The sequence below is a fragment of the Geotrypetes seraphini genome, chromosome 15 (assembly GCF_902459505.1).
Source record: "Geotrypetes seraphini chromosome 15, aGeoSer1.1, whole genome shotgun sequence".
Lineage (NCBI taxonomy): Eukaryota > Metazoa > Chordata > Amphibia > Gymnophiona > Dermophiidae > Geotrypetes > Geotrypetes seraphini.
Window position 1 is genome coordinate 1,277,062 of NC_047098.1, and position 12,817 is coordinate 1,289,878.

Sequence of the window (12,817 nt, forward strand, 5' to 3'; positions counted from 1 at the left end):
ATTTATGAAGAAGTGATATGAGCTGAAAGAAAAAGGGTGTCTGCTAGCCCTGCAGTGAGAGGGTCCGAGAGGTTTTCCAGGCCCAGTAGAGGACTGAAACGTGATCCTATCAGCAATTTTCACACTTGTCCTCGGTGAAATCACTCCACTGATCAGACAGTAGTGATTCTTCCATTAGCCTGGGTGAAATGGAACCGGTATCTACTTACTTACATATCCCTGGATGCAAATCTGAGATCCATCCACCAATTAACCCATTAACAATTGATTGACATTAGTTGGAAATAATTTGGATCTGTGTTCACGCTATACTATAACAGTGTATTCCCAAAGTGTTATGTACAACCCAAAAGAGGCCATGAGTGGGTCACTCATAATATCATAGAATACGAGGCTTACGCACCCAACTTGCGTGCCAGAATTCTTGCACCAGGTTTCAGCAAGTGTAAGCCCTTGTGCCCACATGAGCGTGCAAATGTGCAATAAGCATGATTCTATAAAAAAAATATTCAACCCGGAGATCCCTTGGTAGAGATTTGTCCCAGCACCTAACTTTCAATGCCATTTAACTAGGGGCCGCATGTGAACATAAGAGCTGCTTTACTGGGACAGACCGAAGCCCAGTATCCTGTTTCCAACAGTGGCCAACTTAGGTCCCAAGTACCCAGCTAGATCCCAAGTAGTAAAACATATTTTATGCTGCTTATCCTAGGAATAAGCAGTGGATTTCCCCAAGTCAACTCAATAATGGCTTATGGGACTTCTCTTTTAGGAAATTATCCAAACCTTTTTTAAACCCTGCTAAGCTAACTGATTTTACCACATTCTCTGGCAATGAATTCCACAGTTTAATTACACATTATATAAAGAAATTTTTTCTCCGGTTTGTTTTAAATCTACTATTTAATATACTATTGACCCACTTAGATACTTGCATCAAGAACATCTCTATGGATGGTGGACAAGGGAGCAATTAAATGTTAGGCACACATATACAGTGCACTCAGTTCTTCTGGTGGTCCATGGCACGCATAAAATCTTTCTCCAGCACCAAAGCTTTTGAGAAGGATTTTATGAGTGCTGTGACTGCCAGAAAAATTAACAAATCGATTCTGGAAGAGATCAAACCGGCTATGTCCCTCGAAGCCCAAATAATGAAGTTACGACTGTCCTATTTTGGTCACACCGTCAGAAGAGAGAGATCACTGGAGAAGGACATCATATTTGGGAAGATCGGAGGAACCAGGCGAAGAGGGCGACCTGCAATCAGATGGCTGGTCACGTTGAAAACAACCATGGGGATGATGCTGGAGGACCTTTCTGGGCTAGCACAAAACCAATCTCTTTTTAGATCTGTCACTAGGACTTGAACAGGAGTCAATAACACCTAACCATATACCCAGTTATATGAATCATCCTACTTTTCTTAGGCTCCTGTCACACCCCCTCCAGGTGTGTAAATGGAGGCCCCCTGTATGCCTTGGCTCTGAACTAGAGAGCCCCTCCTCTCGTATGAGGAAAGACTAAAACGGTTAGGACTCTTCAGCTTAGAAAAGAGACGGAAGTCTACAACATCCTGAGTGGAGTAGAACGGGTACAAGTGGATCGATTTTTCACTCCGTCAAAAATTACAAAGACTAGTTACAGGGAAATACTTTTAAAACCAATAGGAGGGGAAAAAAATTTCACTCAGAGAATAGTTAAGCTCTGGTTGTGGTAAGAGCGGATAGCGTAGCTGGTTTTAAGAAAGGTTTGGACAAGTTCCTGGAGGAAAAGTCCATAGTCTGTTATTGAGAAAGACATGGGGGAAGCCACTGCTTGCAGGGAATGTTGCTACTCTTTGGGTTTTTTCCAGGTACTGGGGACCTGGATTGGCCACCATGAGAACGGGCTATTGGGCTTGATGGACCGTTGTTCTGACCCAGTAAGGCTATTATTTTTTATTATTCTTAATTATCAAATTTTTTGTAAGTATAACAACTTGCAATGATAGGAGGGACAGAAGGATGCTTGTGAGGGGGGTGGAGTGGAAAGGACAGGGAGATTTCAGGTTTCGAGGGTAGGGAGGGGAGAAGGAACAGATGCTAGGCAGGAAGGGTGAAGGAAGGGAGAAGTTAGGAATGGTGGCACCATGAAGAAGAGGGGAGTTGGCAGGGAAATTAATGACCAGAGGAAAGCGAATAAAGTGGATAAAAAATATGGTAATGGAGAGTAGATTGAAGATGGAAGGGAACAGAAGAGTAGGTGAAAGAAGAAGATGGAAATTGATAGGTAGCTGAAAAGTAACGAGAAGGGAGAAACAGGATGAAATGTGAGTGGACTAAGGTAGAAAGGAAAGAGCTAAATGGAAAGGTCAATATGTTAGAGACAGTCGTAAGGAGGGAATGGAACAAGACAAGAGAGAGAAGAAAAGACAAATGGACAGCAACCACTTGATGGAGAATTAGACGATGACAGAAAAGCAAAGAAGAGAAACTGAAACCTAACTGATGGAAAAATAAATGTCTAGACAACAAAAGTAAGAAAAAGGCATTTTATTTTGAATTTATTGACTGAAATTTATTGCTGTAGCTGGTGGGGATCCCTAAGCACCACCAGCTAAGGACCTCCTCCAAAGGTGGCCTCAACTCCCTTCTACCAAATATAGCAATTGCTGGCAGCATCCTTGAGCCACTAAGAACCTAAGAATAGCCTTACTGGGTCAGACCAATGGTAGCCTGATCTCACAGTGGCCAATCCAGATCCCTAGTATCTTGCCAAAACCCAAGGAGTGGTAATATTCCATGCTACCAATTCAGGGCAAGCAGTGGCTTCCCCCATGTCTTTCCCCCAGCATCTGTGGCTTCGGAACATTGTTGCCTCCTGTTAAGTTTGGTCAAAGGGAGTTTTGGCTACCTTCAGAGGAAGTCTTCAGTTGACAGAGCTAGGGGGATCCTCCTCGGCTAGAGTACAATAGAGGCTCTGGCAGAGATCCATTTACAAAGTATGGGTTCTTCCCAATTAATATTTCCAAACGAATAAAGTGCCTTTGCTTATTTGGAAATGTTAATTGGGAAGAATTACTTTGTAAATCGGTTTCTGCCAGAACATCTAACATACTTTAGTAGCATAATTAAATTAAATAACTTCCTTTGAAGGTTATGAGTAGAATATATGTTTATATTTTAACAATTTTTGTGTCTCATTTAGTAAAGCTAAATAAGCGATTCATCAAAGTCGAATAAAACTTGAAACTTGCAGGAATGGGTGGGAGCAGAATGGATCTTACCAGGGACGTGTTTGATTCTAGCGGGGCCGGGTTTGACTTCTGTGCCTAGTTGGAGGATGAAGAAGGAGTTGTTGCCCTACCTCCAGGTGTAAGATAAGCCTTGATTCCCTAAGCACAGACACGCAGGCTTTCACATTGTCGACGGCCGTCATCTACCTCTGACTGACCAAGGGAAGGTGCTGCCATATGAAGTGTAGGGCAAATAAAGACAGAGGGAGGTGCAGCACCGTTTAAAAATTAAATTAAAGGAGAGAGAGAGAGGTTAATGAGCTTCAAGTGATATCCGCAGTGTTCAGCGTTAACGTGTTGTGAGATGTGACAGCTTGTTTGTGCGGCTGTTAATCGGCCTCTCCTGTTGGTCCTTGTCATTGCCCAGTAGCTGTCACAGTCAATCTGTCTCCTGATGTCCCTCAATTAGCAACCAACAGTCTCTTTCCAAAGCCCTCACTCACAGAGAGAGAGACCTGACTCCATGTCACAACTCCAGCAGTCAATCAGGCATCTGACACCGCTTCAGGTGACAAATCGCTTCTGTCATTTGCTTTCTGTCCTTCATTAAGTGAGGCTGGGGGGGTGGGGGGGGGGAAGAGATTGTGAGGCACAAGGAAAAAGAAAGAGCTGATCTCGCTTGCTTTGCAAGGCCAGAAACGACCGTTTGCAGCATGGAAATGTCTTAATTAAATTTATGCAATTATTATCTTTAAAACAAAATCGCCATTTTCTCTTGACTCTAATCCCTTTCTCTGCATTTCTAATGAACCTGTGCCCTAAAGGTTTTACGGTGTGCTGACATATGTGAACCATGTTTGTCACTTCATTACATGAGGCTGACATGTAACAGACATGCAGGACAACATACGAGCGGTTACAAATATGTTGAATGTTCATGAATTTTTCAATTACGCATACCAGCTCAGGAGGACTCAAGGGCAGATTTGAGAGGTGGAGGGGGCGTCTCCCAAGCCCCCCCCCCATCTTAGCCTGGATTGGCTACATGGCAGTGCAGTTAGCACATGGGGGAGGGGAGGGGCCTGTGTAAAGGTTACCTGAAGTCAAAGCCATTCGCTCTGATTGGGCGGTATTTTTTCAAATAATTTTTGGCGAGGGAAGCCCATGTGATAAGTGGCCAACTCAACATCAGGGGAGGGGAGAGATGCAGCTATTATAGCCCCGGGAAGCTCAGATCAGTTCCCTCCCTCCCTCCCTCTTGCTGGGTTGTTGTCATGGTTCTGCCACAGCACTTGATTTTATTTCTTACTGTTATTTTTAGGAAATTTGTTGCTCTAATTAACGCAGCTGGCGAGAAACAGCTAACTTGGCTATTTGTTATATTTTTTATTTTGCGGACACTCCATGGTTTGCACTAAACTTTTCTTTCTTTCACACTTTGATTCAGGCAATTTTAATATCTCATCTTCACTATTGCAACACGATATATGCTGGTAAACCCTTCAAAATTCACCATTGTTTATTAGACTACACTGGTTACCAGCACATTATCACATTGTGTTCAAAGTTCTCTGCTTAACTCAAAGCCTATCATCTGGGCCAGCACCATTCTGTATACTCCAACTAGGACATCAAGATCACTTGATGCCCCTCTATTAGATTTTCCATGGTGACTGTTTCCCGCAGCTAGCCGTGGGTATCCCGCAGGAATGGGGGGGAAAAATCAATTGGTTGCTGCAGGTATGGGGATAAGGCTTTTCACTGCCCCATGGAGCGGTGAATGGCCTTGTCCCCGCAGTAAAGAATCTGCTGTGAGTTACCTCCCTACCCACCCCTCCCAGTCAGCAGCCCCCTTCGCGATTGCAGGTCCAGCAGCCCCCCTCGCGATGAGAGGTCCAGCAGCCCCCCTCCCTCCCTCCCTGTTGTGTGCCCAACAGCTCCCTCCCTTGTATCCTCCCTCCTTTGTTCTCGATTGCAGCTACCGGCAAAAAAAAATCTGCGACTCCCCCGTCGGCCCCTTTGTTAGACCCGCAATAGGGAGGGAGGGGGTGCTGCTGTATTTGTGAGGGGTGATTGCTGCTGCTCCCATGAAGGGGGGAGGGGGTTGCTTGGGCTGGTGGACCGGCTGAAGCTGAAGGGAAGGGAGACAGTTGCTGGATCTGGTCTGATGATTGGGGGGGGGGAGAAGGAAAACAGGTGCTGGGTCTAGTGTCTACAAGTCATCAGATGAACCAACCCTTATTCTCATGCCTACGCACCTGTTTTCCATCAGTTCTAAAAATGTTTGAAGAGTAGCAAATCACCTGGACCAGAATACTGATAGAATACTGATAGAACTGAAAAATGAACTAGGTACTGCCAATTTTTAAAATAGGGATCCAGAAGTGATCAGGGAGTCTGATGTCAATGATGGGCAAAATGGTAGAGACTATTATAAAGAAAACAATTACAGAGCATATACATAAGCATGAATTAATGAGACAAAGCCAACATAGATGTAGTCAAAGGAGATCTTGCCTCATCAATCTACTACAGTTCTTCGAAGGGAGGAATAAACATTTGGATAAAGGTGAACCAGTCGATATTGTGTATCTGGACTTTTAGAAGGCATTTCACAAAGTACCTCATGAAAGACTCCTGAGGAAATTAGAAAGTCACGGGATAGGAGGTAATGTCCTATTATGGATTAAGAACTAGTTAAAAACCAGAGAATAGGGTTAAATTCTCAATATTCTCAAATGAGAAGGGTAGATACTGGGGTTCCCAAGGGGTCTGTACTGGGACATATTTATCAGTGATTTGGGGGCTTTCTGACCAACAGACGTATAGAGTATTTAATGATGGGATGCTTTCTAATCATTGGATTCCACCATGTGGGGTCCCCTCAGAATCCCCCATTTCTCTACTGGTCTACAATATTTTCATGACACCATTAATACAATCATAATGGTCCTGGAGAATGGATTGTTTCAGATACGGATGATATATTTTTGCTGATTTCTGTTAATCTGAATTTAGATGACATTTCTGATAAGTTGTTAAATGTTATTTTGACTTTATCATCTTAAATTAAATAAATACAAACCAAATGATTATGGTTTATTTTACAAAAACAACTTATTCCACATTCTACAGTATCTGTTTGGCTAATGCAACCAGCTTTAAATTTGAAATTTCTTGTAAGGTCCTAGGTGTCAATTTAGACAACTCATTGAATCTAGAAAATCATGATAATGAAGAAGCTCAAAAATCTTTATTTTTTCATTGAGACAGCTGTCATGTTCGATCTTATATTTTCCGACATTAGAGAGTATTGGTCCAATCAATTGTTTTGTCTTTATTGGATTATTGCAATTATCTGTTTTGGGGAATTTTTGTTAATTTGAGGCTCCTTTTACTAACCCGCGATAGAGATTTCTACTGTGGGCCGGTGAGGAATATGCTCCGACGCTTATAGGAATTCTGTGAGCGTTGGAGCATTTACCTCACCAGCGGAGTTCAGTAAAATCCAAGATTGATGAGGAAACTTCGTTTGATACAGAACACAACAGTGAGACTGATTTTTATAAGTCCATATTTGATTCCTGTGGAATTTAAATTAAGCTCTCTAGCTTTTAGGATCTTGTATAGAGAAGTTCCAGAAAGCTTACCAAGATTTATTAAAATATTAGGAGAAAATTTTGCCACTATAGTTATGATCATATACTGTTCATTTTTCCATCTATGAAGGGTATAAAAGTCTAAACAGGTACATCATAAATCTTATTTTTATTGTGTAGTACAGATATGGAACTCACTTTCTTTAGAAATTCATGTAACAACTTCTATCGTTTTTCGTAGAGTTAAAAACTTATAGTTTAATTGTTTTTGATTTGTGATCGTCTCTGTATATAATTTGAACCATGTGCAAATTGATGTATTTTTTAGAAAGTATTGTGACTCCCTCTGAACTTCTATTGTGGCAGATACAAAAAAAGCTAACATAACATCTAGAGCAGTGGTCTCAAACTCAAACCCTTTGTAGGGCCACATTTTGGATTTGTAGGTACTTGGAGGGCCGCAGAAAAAAAAATAGTTAATGTCTTATTAAAGAAATGACAATTTTGCATGAGGTAAAACTCTTTATAGTTTACTAGCTGATGCCCCGGCGTTGCACGGGTATTTAATTATAGCAATAACACTGTAAATGGATTCAAATAAAGATACTTTATAGTGGTGAATGAAAGTATTTTTTTACAGCTTAATAAAAAGTACAATATTCAAATTATAATGTGAAATATTTGACAAAATGAATACAATACAACTAACGCAAAACGTGATTATAAACATTTTTAGTTTCACCTCCAGGAGCAAGAACATATAAATTGTTGGGTGAACCCACCCTTGAGCAAGCAACATAGAGTTGTGGGCCGCAAGACCCCCAGAACATATCACCCCAGGTAGTGAGGGATCTGCATACCAAGTTTCGTTCAAATCAGTCAAGCCGTTTTAGAATTACTGTGAGAATGGCAGCTTTTTACATATTTTCCATTGACATGAATGGGTGAAATCAGATGTTATGTGTGTAGCTCCGCCCACGTGTGCAGGTGGGCTGCGAGACCCCCAGAACATATCACCCCAGGTAGTGAGGGATCTGCATACCAAGTTTCGGTCAAATCGGTCAAGCCGTTTTTGCGTGATCGCGGCACATACACACACACACACACATACATACCTCTGATTTTATATATATATAGATAAATCTTTCCTTTTGGCTAAGTCCTAATAATAATATTATAGTTTATAGCTAAAGAGACGTATGATCAAGAAACTATTTTATTTTACTTTTGTGATTATGATAAATAAACCGAAGGCCTCAAAATAGTACCTGGCGGGCCGCAAGTTTGAGACCACTAGTGAGATAATAAAATTTGTTGATGACACAAACGATGTTCAAAGTTGTTAAATTGCAAGAGGACCTTGTGAGACTGGAAGACTGGGTGTCAAAATGGCAGATGACATTTAATGTGAGCAAGTGTGAAGTGATGCATGTGGGAAAGAGGAACCTGAACTATAGCTAGGTGGTGTTGGGTTCTGTGTCAGGAGTCACTGCCTAGGAAAAGGATCTAGGTGTCATTGTTGAGGATACGTTGAAACCCTCAGTTCAATGTGCAGCAGCAGCAGCTAAAAAAGCAAATAGAATGTTAGGAATGATCAGAAAAGGAATGGAAAACAAAGATGAAAATGTATCGCTCTATGGTATGGCCACACCTCAAATATGGTGTGCAGTTCTGGTCGCCGTAACTCAAAAAAGATGTAGAGGAATTAGAAAAGGTACAGAGAAGGACAATGAAAATGATAAAAGGGATGGGATGACTTCCCTCTAAGGAGAGGCTAAAGTGGCTAAAGCTCTTCAGTTTGGAGTAGAGATGGCTCAGGGGTGATATGATAGAGGCCTAGAAAATAATGAGTGGAGTGGAAAGGGTAGATGTAAATCACATGTTTACTCTTTCCAAAAATACAAGGACTAGAGGGCATGTGATGAAGCTACTAAGTAGTAGATTTAAAACAAACCAGAGAAAATATTTCTTCACACAATATGTAATTAAGCTCTGGAATTCTTTGCCAGAGAATGTAGTGAAATCAGTTAGCTTAGCGGAGTTTAAAAAAGGTTTGGATAATTTCCTAAAAGAGAAGTCCATAGGCCATTATTGAGATGGCTTCGGAAAATCCACTGCTTATTCCTAAAATAAGCAGCATAAAATCTGTTTTACTCTTAGGATCTTGTGACTTGGGGGTTGGCCACTGTTAGAAATAGGATACTGGGCTTGATGGACCTTATGGACCTTATGATCTTATTTTTCAAACCTGGTATAAAGTCCAGGCCGACCTGGCCACTCTCCCTTTTGGGTTGCACACTATGGAGATCTAGACACACAACCCTATGTGCAACTCCTAATTGGTGCTAATTAACATGAGTAATTGGATAGCATCCAATTACTGATGGTCAGCAGCTCGTTAGCCAATTAAGTTCCACACGCATTGCGGGAGAGCACTTAAATCTAAGCAGCATATTAAAAAATCCAGGGAGAATGCGTAAAATGTTGAGCCGGTAGATGTAGTGGATCTAGATTTTCAGAAAGCTTTTGACAAAGTTCCTCATGAGAGGCTCCTGAGAAAATTAAAGAGTTATTGGATAGAAAACAGACCCCCCCCCCCCCCCCCGTACTATCCGGACACTGTCTCTGAATATTCTCTGTACTATCCGGATAATGTCTCCACCTTTTTTTCTCTCTCTTCTTTTAAACAAATGATCTGAAAGCCTTTCCAGAAAGCTAAGGATTAAAAGAGCAAACACAAGCTCGCAGGAGGTAATAATCTTCCCCTCCACTACCTAAGATCAGCCTTATTCAAGTTTTTCGTTCAAGTTAACTTTCCACTGTATTCATTAAAGAGCGCTCATTCCCCACTGACCTCGCCATCCTATTGACAGGACGCTGGAGGCAGAGGCTTTTCTCAACCGATGTAGCTAAAGCAGACCTTAACTGATTATAGTCTCAATTGATCAGAGGGGGGGAGAGCAGGACAGATAGCAGGAAGAGCTATCAGTGCACTGAGCAGCTTTGCCCCAGGCTGGGATATGTCATTGGAGAAGTCTTTGTAGTTCAGATCTTTTTCACTTTTATTGACCTCCTGTTCCTCGCCACAGAAAGAAAGGAGGGGGCTAGGGAGGGCTGAAAAGATTGCTGGAAATCTTGTTTGGAAGTGATAAGTCATCACTTGGACTCTATTACCAGTGTCCGCAGGGGGTTGTGATAGTGAGTGAGCAGAGAGGCCTAGTGGAGAGCTGAAGACAGAAAAGAGAAAGCTTTGGGTTGCAGCGCCTGGAATGGACAGGAAAGTCTGAAAATAGCAGGCACGTTGGAGTGGCGGCTGTCCATGTGAAATCCCTGTGGGCAGCACCCAGAATTCATCTTTCGCATTTCTGCATTTTAACTGACATTTTTTCTTGTGGTCTTTTTTATTCTTCGTGCGAAGGGCAATTTTCAAAGACATTTCAATGCAGAAAACTACTCTTTGAGAACTGCCACGTCCCCCACCTGCGTGCTTGATTCTGCTGCAATCGTAACGGTATGGTCACGGCAGGGAATATCCCCCCCCCCTTACATTTCCAAACATGTATGCATTGTTTCTTTTGGTAAAGGGCCTGTACAAACTAGCAGACATTTTCAAAGAACAGGTGGAAATAACGGTCAGCAATCACGTTGTAGGTGATACCTATTATTTTAATGGGGCAGCTTAGGAGCATCTCCCTGACCTCCACCCCAGGGCGATCGACTGGATTGGATGGTGCTTAATGGAATTTACTCTTAGGATAGAAGGATAAGTCGTGGAAGGACTCGAGACCAGTCCTGGGGCTGATTCAGACCAATATATTTCTAAGAAATGTGGCTGAAGGGGTTAGAAGGAAAATTTTGCCAGAGAAGAGGCCCCAGAAGGGAGTAGACAACATGAGAAGAGATCTACAATAATTAGAAGAATGGTCTAAGTGGGGTGAGGGGTGCGTCACCCCTCCTCCATCCCACCCCCTCCATCTCTTCCCACTCCTCCCCTCGTCATGCACACACCCCTCCTTCCCTTCCTCTGTAACTCTAGTTCTTCACCGTCGCAAGTAACAACTTCAATGTGTTCCTCGTGACCGCTGATATCACTTTCGGGTGCTGCACAAAGGAAGTGACATCAGAGGGAGAGCCACCAGGGTCACAAGGAGCACGTCGAAATTCTTTCTCGCAGCAGTGAACAAGAAGAGGTACAGGGAAAGGGAAGGGGGGACAGGGAAGGAGCAGGGTGGTGGAGATGAGGGTGGAGAGGCGCCACCAAGCCATGCGCCTCTCACCCTTGCTACGTCACTGAATGGTCTAATGTTTAGCAGTTAAAACTGATTGTAAAGAAATGCAACATGATGCATTTGACGGTGTAGAAATGCAAAAGCGCAGTATGTGCCAGGGGCATGGATCAAGAGAGAAACCTTAGGGTGTTAGAGCCTGAGGATCTCAAGATAGCAAAAACAATGTGGCAAGGCCTTGGCTGCTGCGTAGAAAGAGGCAAAAGCAGCAGAAGTTGGTGAAGTGTTGTGTTTGCTTTTGAAAGCCAGATCTCTCCAAGGACAGAAAAGGACCTGAAGCAGTTCAAAGGAAAGTGACAACAAAGGAATGGGATTTGTGCCAAAAGATGCGTGAGATAGGAGAGATCCGATACAGTATATTTTAAAAAATCTCTTCCAGAGCTGGGGAGCGATAAAACTAGGGGGCGTGAACTGAGGTTGCAGGGGGCAGACTTAGGAGTGACATCAGTAGTAGTGGATGCCTGGTGGGGACTAAATCAATGAGGGATAAACACGAGGGATCACAGCTTGGCTACTGAGCTGATATGTTGGGCAAGAGTAGACTAATGGCATACTGGAGCAGGACATAAGAACATAAGAATAGCCTTAACGGGTCAGACCAATGGCCCATCAAGCCCAGTAGCCTGTTCTCATGATGGCCAATCCAGGTCATTAGTACCTGGCCAAAACCCAAGGAGTAGCTACATTCCATACAGAATCTCAAAGAATAGCAAGATTCCGGAACCCCAGAGAATAGCAACATTCCATGCTACCAATCCAGGGTAAGCAGTGGCTTCCCCCATGTCTTTCTCAATAACAGACTATGGATTTTTTCCTCCAGGAACTTGTCCAAATCTTTCTTAAAACCAGCTACGCTATCCGCTCTTACCACAACCTCTGGCTGAGATTAGAGTCTTGTACTTTTTGACGTCAAGTGCAACTTTCTTTAAGTTAATTCCCTTATTTTCCAGCTGCTGTTACTCTTCTGCTTATCCCCTAAACTGTCTATTCAAATGTTTCATTTCACTTTGTGTTGACATGGTAATGGAGCAGACTATGCCTTACCTTATATTGTTACTTAAGTATTTTTACCACTGTAATTGTCTATTCCCTATGTCTGATGTATTCTTACTGTTCACTGCAATGGGTGAATTTCTTCAAAAAACTGATAAAGAAATCAATCAATAAAAAGATCCAGCAACTCCAGTAGTTGGAAACTAAGGCCGGTGCCGGACAGACTTCTACAGTCTGTGTCCCGCAAATAGCAAAAAACAGATGAAGATCGTGTCTGCGTATTGTATATCACTTGATTATCATCTGCTACGAGTGAGGGGGTGGAGGAAAAACATCTTAATGTGGAGATTAGCAAGTTAAATACTGTTAGCAATAGTTTTGCTTTAAGCATTTATCTCGTCCCAAGACTGCATCGTATTTAACTGCGCAATGGGCCCATTTACTAAAGCTAACGGAATTACTGTGTTCTAAATGGGTTTCTTAGCACTTTGCGTGTGTTAAATTCCATTATCACGTGTTAACCCCGACATGCGGTTTGCATGATGGCAAATGGCCAACCAGTGTTTCTGCACGTTAGAGCATAACTTTGTTCTTCTGTACCGCCATAATCAAACAATTTCTAGGCGGTTTACACAAAAGAAGGCTGGACAATCAGCGAAATACAATACAAATGATTAAAATACAAGTTTCTTAAAAATGTTCAATGTAAAATTTTGTTAAGA

At 42.4% G+C, this 12,817-nt stretch overlaps 1 protein-coding gene across 5 annotated transcripts in view; it reads left to right on the forward strand.

Moving 5' to 3' along the window:
• PAX7 (paired box 7) overlaps positions 1-12,817 on the forward strand; it is a 129,575-nt gene that overhangs the window by 101,711 nt on the left and 15,047 nt on the right. The window lies entirely within an intron of this gene.